The sequence below is a fragment of the Pelodiscus sinensis genome, chromosome 22, assembly GCF_052426305.1.
Source record: "Pelodiscus sinensis isolate ZL-2025 chromosome 22, ASM5242630v1, whole genome shotgun sequence".
Classification (NCBI taxonomy): domain Eukaryota; kingdom Metazoa; phylum Chordata; order Testudines; family Trionychidae; genus Pelodiscus; species Pelodiscus sinensis.
The window spans coordinates 1795374-1813737 of record NC_143073.1 but is presented as its reverse complement, the minus strand read 5'-3'; the positions used below and the strand labels follow the sequence as shown (position 1 = coordinate 1813737).

Genomic DNA, 18364 nt, shown 5'->3' with positions numbered 1-18364 from the left:
AAACATTTTCCGATTCAGTCTGACCTTAAGCCATTTCTTCTTGCTTTTTAAAATTGCCAACACACAGAAAACCCCATTATTCGCACAGCTCGAGTTTCAACGACTTAGTGCGTTTAACGTTGGTGCGATAACACCACTGGAAGCTCATGCCGCACGCAAAACACACGGCAGGCAAATCAGAATGGCTCTGCTGGCACTGGTATGACACCAATGACAGTGGGGGTCACCACATGACACGAATAGGCAGCAGGTTTAAAACAATCCAAGGGAAGTACTTCTTCATGCAGCGCACTGTCAACCCGTGGAACTCCTTGCCAGAGGAGACTGTGAAGGCCTGAACTTCAACAGGGTTCAAAAAAGAGCGAGCTAGATTCAGGGAGGCCAGGTCCGTCAATGGCTGTTAGCCAGACTTGGCAGGGATGGTGTACCTAGCCTCTGTTTGCCAGAGGCTGGAAATGGGCGACAGGGGAGGGGTCACATCATGATTCCCTGTTCTGTTCACTCCCTCTGGGGCACCTGGTGCTGGCCACTGCCGGCAGACAGGACATTGGGCTGGATGGGCCTTTGGTCTGACCCAGCCTGGCTGTTCTTATGTTCCCCACTGCCAACCCCACACGGTCAAAAATCATGAGTCAGCCTTAAAAATCTTGAGATTGGCTTCAAAAGCAGGAGCTGTAAGAAATACGTATCACAGCTTGGGCCATTTCTATCCATTGGCTGGTCGCGGAGCCGCCGTTCCAGCTGTGCTCTGCAGAGACGAAGGCAGGCACCTTCCTCTTTTAAAAACACAGAAGCTGAAATTCCTCGGTGGTGCCAGGCCTCCGGGATCCGGGCGGGACGGTTCTGAGTCACTGGCTCCACAAGAGGAAGTTTTTCCGGTGATGAATTTCAGCGCCAGCTCCAGCTTCAGCGGCTCCTCTGAGCTAGGCCAGCCCTCACTGCCCCTGAACAGCTTCATCCTCGCCTCTGTGTCCCCTGGGGATCCCGACCCCCGCAAGAGCCAGCCCCTACCGCTGGCTACTCCCAGACACGCCAGCCCCTCTGCCCCCAAAGGTCTGGTGCCCCCCGTTGGCCAGTTTTACCCCCCACCCCTTCTCTGCCGGCCACTGGGCCCTTGCAGCACCCTGAGCCCGCTGGGAGGAGTCAGGAGGACAGACGAGAGTGCGGTGGAGATGGGGGTTACAATATGAAGGGAGCCACAAAGAGGGCTCCACATTTCTCAGCTGTTCCCTTTCCTAGCTAAGGAACAGGGCCCCACTAGTGCCGTGGCCGTGAAAAACGTGGCACGGATTGTGAAACAAGCCCTTCCCCGTGCGATCTGATGGGCCCCGTGTTGCTGGCGGTGCCCCAGCAGAGGGGGTGGGGGGGGTGGGGAGCTCCTCGCTGTGAGCTCCGGCCGGGCTGCGGAGGGACAGGTCTTGTTCTCGCCCTGTTTGGCTGCTCTGGGGAGGGGAGGCGTGTGTGTGTGGGGGGGGGGGGAATCAGACCGGCAGCCTCAGTGTGCGGCTGCCCAGAGGGTCTCAGAGGCCCAGCACGCAGCTGCCCAGATGTTAGCCCTGCTTCCACATGCTCCATGGCTTCCGTCCGTCCCGTCCGGCAGAGTGGTGCCCCAGAAATACTGGTGCCCTAGGCAACTGCCTATTCTGCTATGCCTAAGGACAGCCCTGGCCGGCTGAGCCCCCCGCCGGCCCTGCTCTGGCTTTCCTGGCCCGCCGTCCCCGGCCCTGCTCCCTGCCCAGGTGCAATCAGGAAGGGAGGGCGCGTTGCAGCCTGTAGCAATGCACAGAGAGCAGGTTTGGCCAGAAGAAGAGCCACCGTCCCGTCCTCCCACTCACTGCAGGAGGCTGCCCGGAGCGGCTGTCCCGGGGCCACTTGGCTGCTGCTCGCTGGCGCGCATCGGCGGCCGGGGTAAGTCTCTTCTGGCGCCTTTCCCTTCCAATCAGGCTCGGGTCCCTGGGGTGCCTTGCGACTGCATCACTGCCCAGCCCAAACCCCCGGGCCCTGAATTCACTGCCCAGCCCAAACCCCCGAGCCCTGAATTCACTGCCCAGCCCGGACCCCTGGGCCCTGAACTCACTGCCCAGCCCAAACCCCCGAGCCCTGAACTCACTGCCCAGCCCGGACCCCCGGGCCCTGAACTCACTGCCCAGACCGGACCCCTGGGCCCTGAATTCACTGCCCAGCCCGGACCCCCGGGCCCTGAACTCACTGCCCAGCCCGAACCCCCGAGCCCTGAATTCACTGCCCAGCCCGGACCCCCGGGCCCTGAATTCACTGCCCAGCCCAAACCCCCGAGCCCTGAATTCACTGCCCAGCCCGGACCCCCGGGCCCTGAATTCACTGCCCAGCCCGGACCCCCGGGCCCTGAATTCACTGCCCAGCCCAGACCCCCGGGCCCTGAATTCACTGCCCAGCCCGAACCCCCGAGCCCTGAATTCACTGCCCAGCCCTGACCCCCGGGCCCTGAATTCACTGCCCAGCCCAGACCCCCGAGCCCTGAATTCACTGCCCAGCCCGAACCCCCGAGCCCTGAATTCACTGCCCAGCCCTGACCCCCGGGCCCTGAACTCACTGCCCAGCCCTGACCCCTGGGCCCTGAATTCACTGCCCAGCCCGGACCCCCGGGCCCTGAATTCACTGCCCAGCCCGAACCCCCGAGCCCTGAATTCACTGCCCAGCCCGGACCCCCGGGCCCTGAACTCACTGCCCAGCCCGAACCCCCGGACCCCTGAATTCACTGCCCAGCCCTGACCCCCGGGCCCTGAACTCACTGCCCAGACCGGACCCCCAGGCCCTGAATTCACTGCCCAGCCCTGACCCCCGAGCCCTGAACTCACTGCCCAGACCGGACCCCTGGGCAGGGGCAGGAGTCAGGACAGGGGTGAGGGGTTGCAGGGCATGGAGGGTGCTGGAGTGAGGGCTGGGGGTGGGGGCTTCAGAGTGCAGGGTTCAGTGTGTGTGGGGGGGGCGGCTGAGGTCAGGGGGAGAGGGCTCAAGGTGGGGGGTGGGGAAGTTCAGGGCGGGGGGAGGGAGATGAGGGCTCAGGTCGGGGGGTGGAGGGAGGAGGATGGGGGTTCAGGGCAGGGGGTGGGGGAGTTCAGGGTGGGGGGAGGGAGATGGGGGCTCAGGTCAGGGGGTGGAGGAAGGAGGATGGGGGTTCAGGGCAGGGGGTGGAGGAGTTCAGGGTGGGGGGAGGAGAATGGGGGCTCAGGTCGGGGGTAGGGGGAGGAGGATGGGGGTTCAGGATGGGGGAGGGAGATGGGGGCTCAGGGCGGGGGTGGGGGAGGAGGATGGGGGTTCAGGGCAGGGAAAGGGAGATGGGGGCTCAGGTCAGGGGTGGAGGGAGGAGGATGGGGGTTCAGGGCAGGGGGTGGGGGAGTTCAGGGTGGGGGGAGGAAGTTGGGGGTTCAGGGCAGGGGGAGACTGGGCCCCTAAACTCCAGCCCCGTGATGCCAAACCTGTTGAACCAGATACCCCCCATGGAGAGGAACAAAGGAAGGTGGATGCTGCCCTGGCTGGGGGGCAGGGCTGGAAGAGAGTTAGTTAGTGGCTGGCTGGGAGCATGGAGGAGACAGCCTAAGGAAAGGGGCTGGAGTTTAGGGGCCCAGTCTCCCCCATCCCAAGGGGGCCTGAGGCATCCTAGCCCAGCTCTGTGACCAGACTACATCTGTGCTGTGCTGTATCCTGGAGAGGCAATAAACTTCCTCTATCCCACCGGCTGGGGCAGTCTGTTTGTGCCATTTCGGGGTGCAGGAGACGGGAGACCCCAACGTGCCGTCACACCAGGTGGCTGCCCCCAGTGGTCACACTGCAGTAGAGCCACCCCTCTGATCAGCCCCTCCCTTTCTATGCTCTGGAAAACAATCCCATTCCAGACACTTCCTGTTTTCCTGGCACAAGCAAACCCAGACCTTGCTGCCTTGGGGGTCCTAGCTCCTATTGCACAGGGGGAGCTCTTGGACAGACTCACAGATGGACGGACTCACAGACAGACAGACAGACAGACATATATATATATATATTGTGACAGACCACAGCCTGTGAAATGCAAATCTCTCATAGAAGGCAGCTACATTGGGAGGTGGGTTAATGCCTTCTTGTTTCCCAATTAGACTCACCTGAACACAGCCCAGCAATCAGGGCAGACAATGGAGGCCTAATTAGGAGTCTGCCTGCAACAGGGGTTAATTAAGCACCTTGTTGCTAGTTAAGGCCTCCAGGTCCCTATAAAAGGGTTCCTCCCAGGCATCAGGGGGAAGAGTTTTGAGAGGTGCAGAGCGGGGAAGTGCCGGATCCCAAGGTAAGAGGCGGAAGATAATAGAAGGAAGCGGTGGATGAAGTGGCCTGGGGAAGGGTAGTATTAGGGTGGGGCAAGTATTAGGTAGTATTACGCGGGTATTAGGGTGGGGCAAGAAGCCCTGCCAACCACCCCTTCTGTAGGGCCCCTGGACCGGAGTCCAGTGAAGTGGGTGGGCCTGGGCTCATACCCCCCTTCTCTTGGAGGATTACCCCGCCGGCGAGACAGGAACATCCAAAGGCCAGGAAAAGGGGGGCTGTCTCCCCCCCTCAGGACTTGCCTGTGATGAGAATGACTCGGGAAGCAGGGACCCTTGCCTCTGGGGAAGTCCCAAGGCAACAAAGGGGTCCCCGTGAGTCTCTGAGGCACACAAGAAACCGTCAAGAAGCGCAGAACCCATGGGGAGCTAACAAGGGACTTTGTCACAATATATATATAAATAAACACCCCCCATTTGCCCAGCAGTGCCCAAACTGAGCACTGCTCCAAATTCCTCTCTTCTATCTTGTTTCGGGAAGGTGTGTTGAGACGCGACCCCGTTCCAGGTTCATCTGATTTTTCTGGCTCCTCTTGGTTCAGTCTCTTTCAACTTTCACTCCGTTTTGTCACTGGCGAGGACTGCGCTTGCTTTGGCGATTCTGTTTTCTTTTCGGTGGGGTTGTGCCAGGGAAACGGGATGTGCGTGCAATGCAATTGCTTCTCCTAAAACCAAACTACAAGACGAGGAAGCTGCAGACCGAATTTGGGGGCTGTAGCGCTTACCACGTAGGAGGAGATCTTGACCAAACAGACAGACACGCTCTCTAAAATACAGAGTAAATCATGAAGATATTTCCAGCGTTATTTTCCATCCTATTTCTTCCACGGCCCATTGAGCAAAACGCACCATGACGCTTAAGATTCAGCCCCCAAAGTGAAGGTTGTATGGGGTTCATATGGGTGGATTCATGAGCTCTTCCTCCCCTCTCCCCGCCCCGTTTTCTTTCAGGATCTGCACCCTCACTCCAGGATGTCTAAGTTCATCAAAGCCATCACAGATTTGATTAGCAGCTACCAGGACAATTCCAGAAAGGGCCGTGAATCCGAGCGGTTCCAGAGGTGCGAATTTAAGAAGCTGGTTCAGCAGGACCTGCCTCCGGCCAAGGTACCTTACCAGGTCTCTGGTGGTGTCGGCATCGCAAGGGGTAGAATGTGCCGCTCGAGGGGTGGGCAGTCCGGGTGTCGCCTTTGCGTCCCTCCAATCCCAGTGTCCCTTGGATTAGAGTTTAGGGATCTTTGGGGAGCAAGGGGCATTTCAGCAGCATTTAGGCCTTGTGCTCGCCTTCCCCGCCATGGAGGACTGTTTCCTTGATAGGAACCTTCTCACTTGACTTTGTTCTCTGTCAGCTGTGGAGAACGGCTTGGCAGGTTGCAAGTCACTGCCCCGTGCCTCAGTTTCCCCCACCTGTGAAAGGGGGGAGTTCTCTTTCCCAACCTCACAGGAGGGGGCGTTTGGTCAGTCCAGGCTTTGAAACAGTCCCCCAATGCTTTCCCCTTAACTCAGACATCATCCGGCAGCCGCCCTAAGCGCCCTGCGAACACGCTAGGTTGTGACGCCGAGCCAATGAACCAGGAGGGACTCATCTCTGCCGAGCCATGTATGTACTGACGCTCGGACGGGGGTCGCCATCCCAGCGCATGGCAGCAAGGTAAAACCAACTCCCCAAAGCGCACCTGGCCTAGGGCCGGTGGCTTGGAGGGGGGGGGCATTTAAATTGCTTTGTTGTATTTCCTTGTTGAGGGGGGCCAGATCCTTAGTGGGTCTAAACTAGAGGGAATGGGGGTTAAGTGAGCAATGGATGTTAAGTTGCATGTGAAAAAATATCTAGCCATTGCAACTGGTGACTGTTGTGTGCATGTGCGGGGGCCATACAGCATCTGGTGCGGGGATCACGTGGGGGAGACTGAACCTCCTGATCCTCTTAGCTCCAGGGCCTGGGAAGTGGGATGGGCAGAGATGAGGCTCACGGGTAAGGAGGGGGAAGGGGCAGGGTGAGGGAAGCAAGGTCTCCTGAGAAGGAATGGGGGTGGAGGTTCCGTAAGAGTTTGGGGGGGGGGGAGGGAACAGTCTCATGAGAGTGAGGCTGGGGGGGGGAATGCATGAGAGGAAAGTCAGGCTCTGAGTGTGGAGGGTGGGGTTTTTTTCCTGAGACTCGAGGGGGTGAATTTTGTGGGAAAGGATATTCCCAAGACTCAAGCAAAAAACTGGACTTTCCATACCTTGGACTACATCTCCCATGATGCACTTCCATTCTTGTGGCTCCCATGCTGCACTGCACGATGAGATAGTGTTGCCTCATGGGAGATGTAGTCCACCCTGGGATCCCAGCGGCTAAGAAAGGGGGTAACAGAGCCCCGAACTAGTCCTGCTCCTATGAGGTGGGGGAAAAAACAGTTGTGCATTCATCTGATTCCACACAGAAGGGTTTGGGTGGTTCCAGCACCAGGACTGAACCTTTCCCCAGGACAGTGCTGGGTTTGTAGGAGACTGTGATTTCTGTGGAAAACGCGTCCAAAAGCAAATGTCCCAGCTTCTTCACCCATTTTAAACGTGTCTCTTGTCAAATATGGGGGCAGAAACAACCCCATGTGACATCAACATCCAATCACAAGCCACAAGGGACAGGGGGACAATCATGAACAACCGTAGGCCAAAAATGATTGGGCCAGAAACCAGGATGGGGATTTGGGACCGAGCGGTGAGCAAAGAGGCGGCTAACTCGGCAAGGAACGTCACTCCCCGGGAAAGAGCTGGCAGCAGGGAGCCACAATTTCATCCCACGGGTGCTCAGCTCTCCCCTTGCAGACGGGAGCAACGTGCCCGGGGGGGTGGGTGTGCGAGGCAGGGAAAGACTTTGGATTCCCAAACCGCCAGCCTGGCCTCACCCACACACCGGCCCCAGAACACCTGCTGCAGGCATTCTGGGGCCGGTGTGTTACTGCCCCACAGTGCCCACCCTTCCCTCGCTCCAGGCCTGGGAGCCTGGGGGCGCATGCCCTCTTCCCTCCTCCTGGTGCTGGGGGGAGGAGCTTGGTGCTTGTGGGGGTGGGGCCTAGGCAGAAGGGGTGGGGCTGGGGTGAAAGCATAACTGGCTCTCGCACTGTAGCAGGCTCCTGCCTTCTTTGGAAACCAGAGGAAGGATTCCGGGTGCCATCGGGCCAGTTGTGCGCTGCTAATTCTGCAGCCCGGTTGCATGCGCATCCTCCAGAGTGTGGGGGTGCCGCAGGAGGCACAGAGCAAAGGCCCCCGCGATTCATGACTGCGACGGGATCCCCGGACCCGCTTCGTTGGGGTCTTCCTGCTTTGCCGGGCCGAGCCCCCCCGCCCGGATGATGGCCTTTGCACTGCACGCTGATTTTTTGCCCCCTTCCTCCAGAGTGGGAGTCGCCTTCGCCTCAAAGCCGGCAGCGAACGTCTGGAAGCCCCGCCCTGCGCCCACCCTGCGAAGCGCACGTCGGGTCTCTTCGGGCCAGCCTGTCTGACGGCGAGCGGCTCAGGGCCGCGGAGAGCTGTCGGCTGGGCCGGGAACACCGCGGCGGCAGGAGATGGGGCAGGCCAGGCCGCTCAGCCGGATGCCCACGGTCTGTGCAGGCGTCTTGGGGAGAGGGCGATCCCCTCTGTGCAAGAGGCCAGAACGATTGGAACGTGTAGGTGCCCAGGGCGCTGGACAAGAGATGCTTCGTGGCAAAGCAAGGGCATTGGCCCAGCCCCCGTGGGCCATCATTTTTGTAGGGGAGCCACGCCACAGATTTTGGTCCATGGTCACCGGCTGGTGCTGGGCCCCCTGGCAGGGGTGGGGTTACAGAGACACTGTGAGTGACAGACTTTGTGCCCCAGAAGCTGAGTGCGTGTGGCACAGAACAGGCGAGGGGGGGGGGGACAGTGAGTGTGTGCTGGGGGAGTGGCTGAGAGAAGCCATGCTCTGTCTCTTTAAGGGAAATCTGCCCTGCCCTGTTGTCTCTGCCCCCACCTGCACCTCTTACGGGTCACGTGCTTCAGAAGGGAGCAGCTCCACTGTGCATCTCCGTCTACACCCCCTGCTCTGCAGAGATGGGTACGGGGTGGGGGGACACCTGGACTTCAGCATCCCCCCCCACAGCGAACAGGAGATTCCTGGGCACAGCTCACCTGTGGGGCAAAGCAAGGGAGCGGGAGGGGCAGCTGAACAGGCGCCTGGCTGCCAGTCTGCACCCCTGCTAAGTAGCTGGCAGGCCGGAGGGAAAGGCTGGGCAGATTGGATCCGGCCCCGGGCCTGAGTTTGCCCACCCCAGGTCCAGCCTGACTCCTTGCAGTCCGCGCAGAGGAAGGGGCAGGGCAGAGTTGTGTAAGCCAGCAGGCAGATCGACCCTGCGCCCTTAGGGGCTGAAGTCACGAGCTGCCACGCCGGGCTCTTAGCTCCACTCTCCGTTCTCAGGGTCACATGTACGTTGCCTCAAAAGCAGAGCAAAGCCACCGTGGAGTCCAGGGGCACTTCAAAGACTCACAAATGCATTTGGCCCCCAGGTCTCCCCTCCACCTCGGCTCACCGGCCTTGGCTGACAAGTCAGGGCGAGGGGCATCAGGGCCCTGGCTGACTGCATGCCCCTCTGGGCGGGACAGGGAGGAGCAGCAGGCTGGCGGGGGGGGGGGGGGAGGGGGAATCCTTCCCACATTTGACTCAGAATAGTGGTAGGCAGGGCAGCTGGCCTGGCTCACAATGTGGTGCGCAAGGAACCAGAACGTCTCTGCTATCGTCCTGTCATTTTGTTTTCTGCGTGTAGCTTTACAGCACCCGGCAGGGGGGAGGGGGTGAGAGCAGGAGGGCTGCCTTGATTTTATGGCCTGGCATTGACGCCAGCTGGATCCTGCTAATGGCCACTGCACATTTCATCTCAGTGAAAAGACCTCACTGCCATCAGCGGCAAAATTCTCCTTGACGTCAGTCGGGCCGGGATCTCCTCCCCAAGCCTTGTGCCTTGTAAGCACCCATAGGCGTTGTCTACACTGGCACGTTGTGGCCTTTTGGTGACAAAACGGCATGAGCGTTTCCGCTGCCGTGCAACTTTTGTTGGGACGGACACCCAGTTTTGGCAACAAAAAACCTCCAGCCCTGCCAGAGACTTGGGTCTTTTCCCCTCCCTTTATTGTCACCGAAGAGCCAGGGCGGACTCTGCTGTTTTGTCAAGAGAACTGGCTTTCGCCTGGACCCCACAGGCCTGCCCTGCTGGGTCTGCTCAGTGTTGTGTGGTCTCTGCTGCCCTGCAGGCTGTGCCCCTCCCTTTGCACAGCTCTGGGAAGTGTCTGGTAGCTGAGTGAGCATGGGAAGCTCCCAGGGCAATGAGGGAATCCCAAGAAGCTCAGGGATCAGCTCTGCTTTCCCGCCACACTGCGCTGTGGGATGCTTCCCCACAATGCTTTGCTCTTTCTGTCAGCAGGGTGCTAGCCACGTGGCCAGGAAATGACAATGGGAGGCAGAAAAAACACTCTGACTGGTTTTCACTTTTGGTGACTTTTGCACGTCGACAGCCCTTTTGTCACCAAACTTGCCCAGTGTCGACACCACCTTAGTCGTGCAGCAAACGACAATGGGCAAAGTCTTCACCACTTCAACCCATGCACACCCAGCGGGAGTCTGGGGCTTTGGGAACTCCCTTTGGGTGCCTCTCTGACTGTTCAACTCTCCTTTGAAATCTGGTTGTTCCGAACAAGTCCCGTTTCCAAAAGCGATTGAGGCACGTGTGAGACGTCACAACTGTGCTGGGTTTCCCCAGCAGCCTCAGGACTCATGTCTCCGGACCCTTGTTCTCATGGTTTCTCTCCTGGAAGCTGGGCTCCCCGTTGGCTGAGGCCATGCACACAGCGGGACGGCCTATCTCTGTCTGTCTCTGTAAGGTGCTCCCTCTGGAACACCCTGCTCAACTCGCAGCCTCAACAGGAGAACCCTAGTGGCTTGGAGGGATGTTGGAAAGAGAAAAAATGGGGAGCGGGTGGGAGGGGGCAAATGATGTCTAGGGGAGTGACTGTTCCCCTTTATTCGGGTCTGGGGAGGCCACATCTGGAGTTTTGCATCCAGTTCTGGGCCCCCCTCTACACAAAGGATGTGGACGCATCGGAGAGGGTCCAGCGGAGGCAACCAGAATGATTAGGGGGCTGGAGCATATGACCTAGGAGGGGAGACTAGGGATTTGGGCTTGTTCAGTCTTCAGAAGAGAAGAGCGAGGGGGGATTTGAGAGCAGCCTGCAACTCCCTGAAGGGAGGTCCACAGAGGATGGAGAGAGGCTGTTCTCAGTGGGGGTAGGTGGCAGAACAAGGAGCAATGGGCTCAGGTCACAGTGGGGGAGGTTTAGGTTGGATAGTAGGGAAAACTATTTCCCTGGGAGGGTGGGGAAGCGCTGGGCTGGGTTCCCTACGGAGGGGGTGGAATCTCCATCCCTAGAGGTGTCTAAGACCTGGCCTGACCAAGCCCTGGCCGGGATGATTGAGTCGGGATTGGTCCTGCTTTGGGCAGGGGACTGGACTCAATGACTCCTGAGGGCTCTGCCTGCCCTGGGGTTCTAGGATCGTGTGTTGTGACCTTCTGTCTAACAAGGGCCCATCTCCAAACTGCTCTGACGTCGTCTCTAGCTCAGCAGCACCTGAAGCAGAGGGTGGTGGCAGGAGAGATGCTGGGAGCTGAGGGGGCAGGATGGAGGAGTGCACAGCCCCCCCGGGGCATGACAGACTGCTGGCGGAAGCGTGAGGCTCCCCTTGGTTTTTACAAGTGTCTGGGTTCCTGGTCTGATCAGGCACATTCACCGGCTGTCTGGATGGGCTGTGGAGACGTGGCCAGTGGTTTCCATGTACATACCGAGCGCCTGTCTGGGTCTGGAGGAGGTGGGTGGGAAGAGCAGCTGGTTCCATTTGAAAATAAATCTGGTCTGTAGCCAGCGGAGCGCTCGGTTTTTTTTTTTCATAAATCAAGTCACCGCCGTAAAGTCACCGGCACGCGCGTGTGCCTTGCTCAGGGCTGAGCCTACAGACACTTCCCGAGGGGCAGGGCTTGCTGCCCAAAGTCCCCCTGAGGTGGTGTTGGGAGGGCTGGGCCCTGACATTGCGATGGGGCCAAGAGCTAAGAACCAAAGCCACGGTGTGATTGTTCTTTGTTACAATCGTCTCTAAACATTGGAACATCTGAGCGGCCAGGCTGGGCCAGACCCAAGGTCCATCCAGCCCGGTGTCCTGTCTGCCCACAGTGGCCAATGCCACATGCCCCAGAGGGAGGGAACAGAACAGGGAACCATCAAATGATCCCGCCCCGTTGCCCACTCCCAGCCCGATACACAGAGGCGAGGAACACCATCCCTACCCCTCCTGGCTAATAGCCATTGAGGGACCTAACCTCCATGCATGTAGCTAGCTCTTTTTAGAACCTTTTTAAAATTTTGGCCTTCACAACATCCTCTGGCAAGGAGTTCCACAGGTTGACTGTGCGCTGCATGAAGAAAAACGTCCTTTTATTTGTTTTTAACCTGCTGCCTATTAATTTCATTTGGTGACCCCCTAGGAGTAAATAGCACTTCCCTATCTACTTCCTCTACATCCTTCATGATTTTACAGACCTCTGTCATATCCTCCTTCAAGTCTCCTCTCTTCTAAGCTGAAAAGTCCCTGTCTTTTGAATCTCTTTTCACATGGCACCTGTTCCAAACCCCTCATCATTTTTGTTGCCCGTTTCCATCCTTTTTCCAGTGCCAAGAGATCTTTTTGGAGAGGAGGCGAGTGCATCTGTACACAGTATTGTGTAGGAGCCCTAGCCACGGACCTTGCCCCCCCGGCACTCGGCACGGTACAAACACAGAGCGTCTCTGGTCTGATTTCCTCACTCCTGGCCCCACGCCTGCGGAGCTCGGCATGCTGGGAAGCAGAAACGCCTTGTGCATGGTTGTGACCAAGACCCGGGGTGCTGGGAGGGGGATCGTGAGGTTTGGCTCGGGCCAGTGAGGTAGCGTGTCACGTACGATGAGGCACATGGGTTGGGGGCTGATCGTTTTGGAGTGTTACGCTAGCCCGCTGGGGCACCGAGGGTGGGTTTCTTGCGTGTCGCCGTGCCCAGGCTCGCCTGAGGCTGCGTGACTCATACCTGTGATGGGCTCGCGCTGGCAATCACCCAGGCTTTTCCTCAGAGGCACAGGGACCATGCCCACACTGCCAGGAAGGACCCATGGCGGCCGCTGATTGGGCCTTGCCGAGCTCGGCCTACAGGGCTGTTGCTTTGCTCCAGGCTGGTCCCGCACGGCCTGCTCCACCGTGACACACCGCTCCCTTTGCAAGAGCCAGGCCATACTTGCTTTACCCTGCCATGTCCTGAGGGCTGCTCCGTCCACCTTCCCATCTTTGCGGGCTTCCTGCTGCTCCCGAGCCACCTGCCTGACATGCTCTTCCAGTGTGGTCTGCTCCCATCGCTGGAGTCCAATGGCTGTGGGGGGGGAGGGGAGGAAGGGACGGCTCTCGGCCACGCACAGGTGGGGGTGGGGAAATTCCATGCCTCCCCAAGGCTTGTAGTTTGTGGGGGCAAAGCCCCTGCGTCTCCAGACTATGCCCACTCCTGCAGTCCTTCCCTACATTCCCCCCCTTGCTTGTTATGTAGCTCAGACCAAAAATCCATTTCGCCCAGGATCCTGTCGTCCGACAGTGGCCAATGGCAGGTGCTCCAGAGGGAGTGAATAGAACAGGGACTCATTGGCTATGTCTACACTCGCGGCTTCTTGCGCGAGAAATATGCAAATGAGACGAAGCGTGGAATATTGCCGAGCCTCATTTGCATACCGAATAAGCCGCCGTTTTTGCAGAAGAGGCTCTTGCGCCAGAAGGCGCCATCTATACTGCGGCTTCTTGCACAAGAAAAACCCTCTTGCGTAATGCCGTTATTCCAGAAAATAATCGGCGTAGCGGCATTGCGCAAGAGGGTTTTTCTTGCGCAAGAAGGGGCAGTGTAGACAGCTCCTCCTGGTGGCCCCTAGTTCTTATGTTGTGGGAACAAGTCAATAACTTTTCCGTATTCGCTTTTTCCACACCCGTCATGATTTTATAGACCTCTGTCGCATCTTCTCTTTTCCCAGCTGAAAAGTTCCAGTCTTAGTAATCTCTCCTCATATGGCTCCTGTTCCACACTCCTCATCATTTTTGTTGCCCTTTTCTGAACCTGAATTCAGGTAGCAACTTACACGCATTCCACAAAGTCTAAACCCTAACCACATGTTTATAATTCTGTTGCCTATTTGGCCAGTGTTAGCACGCCGGTGAGTCAGCCTGATTGCAAAAACCTATTTCTCAGGGTTTCCCTAGGATGAACTGGGACCTGCCATGCCGGCATCACAGCTAACAACCTCATCTAACCCTGCATCTCATCCCCTGACCCAGCCCGGCTGCCATGACTCTTAATAGAGGCAACAGTTTCAATTAGAAGAACAAACTAAACCAACGTTGTCTTCAGCCAGGCAAAAGGAAGAACATCAGAGCGGCCAGACTAGGTCAGACCAAAGGTTCGTCCAGCCCAGTGTCCTGTCTGCCCACAGGGGCCAATGGCAGGTGCCCCAGGGAGAGAGCTCACAACAGGGAATCGTCACGGATCCCTCCCCTGTCACCCATTGTGGTGGAGTGTAAGTTCCTTGCTGGTTGCTATGCTTGGGCTGTGGGCTGTGGGTGACCCCCACTGGCAGCTGTCTGTAGCACGGCCCAGCAGGGGGTGCTCTACCCCCCCCCCCCCCCCCCCCCCGGGGCAGTGGCTAAAACCTGTTCTACAAGTTAAGGGAAGAGGCTGAACAAAGGAACTGGGGTGTTGGGGAGAGTCAGTCTTGGGTAGAATCCTGGAGGAACCAGTCTGAGGAGAGGGCTGGAATCCAGGGGCCCAGGGACCCATCTCAAGGGGTCTGAGGTATCCTGGCCCAGGCTCCTGCAGACACATCACATCTGTGCTGGGCTGTATCCTGGAGAAGCAATAACCCCTCTATTCTACCAGCTGGCAGAGTCAGTTCTTGTGGCTACGGGGGTGCAGTAACGGGCGGATGGGGAACCCCGACTGCGTCGTCACTCTCATTTCCAGACAGAGGCCAGGGACACCATTCCTACCCATCCTGGCTAATGGACCGACCCTCCATGAATCTAGCTAGCTCTTTTTTGAATTCTGTTCAAGTCCTTCATAGGAGTTCCACAGTTTGACTGTGCGCTGAGTAAAGAAAAACTTCCTTCTTTTTGTTTTAAACCTGCTGCCGATTCATTTCATTTGGTGACCCCTAGTACTTGTGTTATGGGAACAAGTAAATACCTTTTCCTTATTCACTTTCTTCACACCAGTCATGATTTTATAGACCTTGATCCTATCCCCCCTTCATCTCCTTTCTAAGCTGAAAAAGAGGAGTCTGGCAGATGGCTGTGGGAGTATGTGCCAACATGACTTGAAAGTCTGGTTTCTCTGCAATGTGTGTGATGTCTGATGTTTTTCACATTTGGTCTGGCATCTCCTAGAGCACAAGAGCCATAGGTAAATGTATTCTCTGGGCAAGAGCCACGTTGGTGAAATTCACTCTGCGCTGCTAAAATCCCACAGGGCTGGTTTTTTCTCTCTTCCATCAGGCTTAAGAGGTGCCTCAATTTCACCCCTTGGCTGTGTTTTGAGATCGACGGTCCTTCTAATAAATAGCACAAAGCATTAGGGATTCACTCTCAGTCACTCATACAACACAGGGACCTGCTGCCAACTCTGACAATTGTATGTACAATTCCAGGATACTTGGTCTTTTCCTTACAGCCCCACCTCCTGGAGTCATGCTCAGATGTCATTTACCATGCTGCTCCCTGCCTCGTCAGTTCCTACCCCGCATGGTGGCTGAGCCACCGTTGCAAACAAAATAATCATGATTCTGGGCTTCATGAACAGGAGTGTTGTGAGCAAGACATGAGAAGTCATTCTTCCGTTCTGCCCTGCACTGATTAGGCCTCAGTTGGAGTATTGTGTCCAGTTCTGGGCACCACATTTCAAGAAAGATGTGGAGAAATTAGAGAAGGGTCCAGAGAAGAGCAACAAAAATGATGAAGGGTCTAGAAGACATGAGCTACAAGGGAAGACTGAAAGAACTGGGCTTGTTTAGTTTAGAAAAGAGAAGACTGAGAGGGGATGTGATAGCAGCTTTCAAGTGTCTAAAAGGGTGTTATAAGGAGGAGGGAGAAAGCTTGCTGTCCTTCGCCTCTGTGGATAGGATAAGAAGCAAGGGGCTTAAACTGCAGCAAGGGCGGTTTAGGTTGCACATTAGGAAAAACTTCCTGCCTGTCAGGGGTGTTAAACACTGGGAGAAATTGCCATGGGGGGTTGTGGAATCTCCAGCCCTGGGATATTGAAGAGCAGGGTGGACAGACACCTGCCAGGGATGGTCCAGACAGTGCTGGGTTCTGCCGTGAGGGCAGGGGACTGGACTTGATGGTTCCTTCCAGTTCTAGGATTCTATGATTCGCTGAAAATATTAGGTGACCTGAATCCATCCCATGGATCCAGGAATCAGAAAGCGAAGGAAACAACCCCAAATTTATGATTAAAAAAAATACCCTTCCTGATTTTTAGGGCAGTCGCGTGATTCTGGGCCCTAACAATTTTCAGTGGTTGGGGGATGGGCCATACTGCAGCCTCATGTTCCAGGGGAGATTCTTGGTCGGGCAGGGCCTGCAGAGATTCCAGTTAGCACCTTTCCCTTCTCCGAGTCCTGAAAACGCCAGCTGTGCCCAGGCCAGGCTGTTCTTCCTGCACCATCCCTGGCTATCGACAACCTGCTTTCTGAGCTTGGGGCTTGCCAGCTCACTCCACACCCAGCCTCTTGGACAAGTCTGCCAGCTCGCGGCTGGGCCGTCCGCCAGGAGAGACTGTGAGTGGCTTATGCAAGGCAAAGGACGCGCCTTATCTTGCCAATAACGCAGCCAGCTGTGCTGCACCCCCTGGCTGATCTCCCTCCCTGACACTTACAGGAAAAGCTGGCTATGTCAGCACGCCGGCCCGTTCCGCCCGCCCTCACCTGGGAAGCAAAGGCCTGATGCCCATGCAGCATTGTAGGCACCTGCTCAGTTCCCATGGGCTTTGCTGGATCGATGCCATAGGAGTGGCCAGTCGGCCCCGTTCCAGTTTTCTGTGTGCTCAGAAATCTGACGCATACAAATGAGGCGCCTTGTGGGACGTGCTGGAACGGAGCCTCAGAGGTGTAACTGGATTTGCAGGACTGGGCTTAGCCGTTGCTGAGACTCTCCGGCCCCTGCCACATGAGCGATGGCAGTAATTCCGCTAGCAGTAATGTTACAGGCTGTAACGCGCTATATGGCCCCAAGATAGAGCCCATGAGCATCAGAGCGAGACTATAGAACATCAGAACATCATAGCGGCCAGCCTGGGTCAGACCAAGGGTCCATCCAGCCTAGCCCCCTGTCTGCCCACAGTGGCCAATGCCAGGTGCCCCAGAGGCAGTGAACACAACAGGGAATCATAAAGTGATCCCTCTCGGTCGCCCATTCCCAGCCTCTGACTGCCAGGCTGGGCAGGGAGGATGTCCCTAGCCTCTAATAGCCTTTGATAAATCTGTCCTCCATAGACTTATCTAGTTCGTTTTTGAACCCTGTTAATGTCCTGGTCTTCACCACATCCTCCGGCGAGGAGTTCTACAGGTTGACTGGGCACTGCGTGAAAAAAAACTTCCTTGTGTTTGTTTTAAACCTGCTGCTTGTTCATTTCATGTGGTGACCTCTAGTTCTTTGCTGTGATATCAATGGACTTTGGTTGTGATTCTTAGGGGTGAGCTCTGGAGGACAATATCATCTCTCTCTCTTTCACGTGCACAGATACAGGCAGACACACACAGGGCCTGATTTTCATCGGAAAGTTCACTGATGCTCCCCCAAAGGCCTTGGTGTTGGTGGGAAGGAAACTGCCGACCTAGTGCCATACCGGTGTCAGGTGAGGCGAGGGTCAGGTAATCGGAAGTTCGGCTGAGTCTGACTGGGAAACGCAGGCCCAACGGGTCCCAAAGGAAGTGGGAGGCTTCAGCTGTTCCCCAAACGTGAGACTCTTCCCTCTGTCTAGGGTGAAATTCCCACCTGTGCCCAGAGCTAGCACAGAACAAGGAGCCGTGGGCTCAGGTGGCAGTGGGGGAGGTCTAGGTTGAATATTAGGAAAAACTATTTCCTGAGGCGGATGGGGGAAGCACTGGGCTGGGTTCCCTAGGGAGGGGGTGGAATCTCCAACCCTAGAGGTGTTTAAGTCCCGGCTTGACAAAGCCCTGGCTGGGTTGATTGAGTTGGGTTGGTCCTGTTTTGGGCAGGGGGTTGGACTCGATGACTCCTGAGGCCTCTGCCAGCCCTGGGGTTCTAGGATTCTATGATCTATGAGTCTATGTCTAATGCACCGCTTCAGTGCAGGGACCGGGAAAAACCAGGAGACTTTTTCGGAGCCTCTTTCAGGATCCACCCAGTCCTTATACCTACGTGAAATGGGCCCTTGTTACAAATTCTGGCATCACTAAGGTCTGCAGCCATCTCAGCCGGGAGACGTGTGTGAGAGCAGAGAATTCTCCCCCCCCCATCACCCACCATGGAACAAGTGTCGCCCGCGTGGGATCGGCACCCAAGGAGCAGCTCTGAGAATCTCTCTGCCCATTTGAGTTTTCCTCTCCCAGCTCCCTGGCTCCCGCCAAAGGGGTGGCCAACTGTCTGAGGCTGACAAAGCCAGGGGGCTCTGAGCGCATGGGAGTGATGTGGGTCAAGTGTGGGGCATGTGACCCCGGGTCTGGACCCCTTGAGAATCTGGCCCTGGGAGTTTTGGGAATCCTGCTCCCTGCACTGGGTGTAAGGTGAGTGTGTTTCCGATGTGACCCCCTACAGCGCACCCAAGAGACTGACACCAGACAACGGGACTCTCATGACCTTCAAAGTTTAATGTCTCGCAGGCAGCCCTGGAGATGAAAGCAGGAAGCAGAGGGTTACAGCGCACAGAGACCGCTCGCGTCGCTCCCGTGGATTGCCAGCGGCCTGGAGCTAC

General features: G+C 57.0%; 1 long non-coding RNA gene across 2 annotated transcripts; it reads left to right on the top strand.

The window, feature by feature from the left end:
* Positions 1-1761: 1761 nt before the first annotated feature.
* On the top strand, positions 1762-11234 carry LOC149521794 (uncharacterized). 2 transcript variants are annotated; one of them, XR_016347732.1, is made up of 4 exons: positions 1762-1908; positions 5286-5441; positions 5841-5985; positions 7714-11234. It is a non-coding gene; the product is annotated as an uncharacterized LOC149521794 (long non-coding RNA). The 2 variants fall into 2 exon arrangements; XR_016347733.1 differs by lacking the exon at positions 1762-1908 and adding an exon at positions 4250-4300.
* Positions 11235-18364: the final 7130 nt, after the last annotated feature.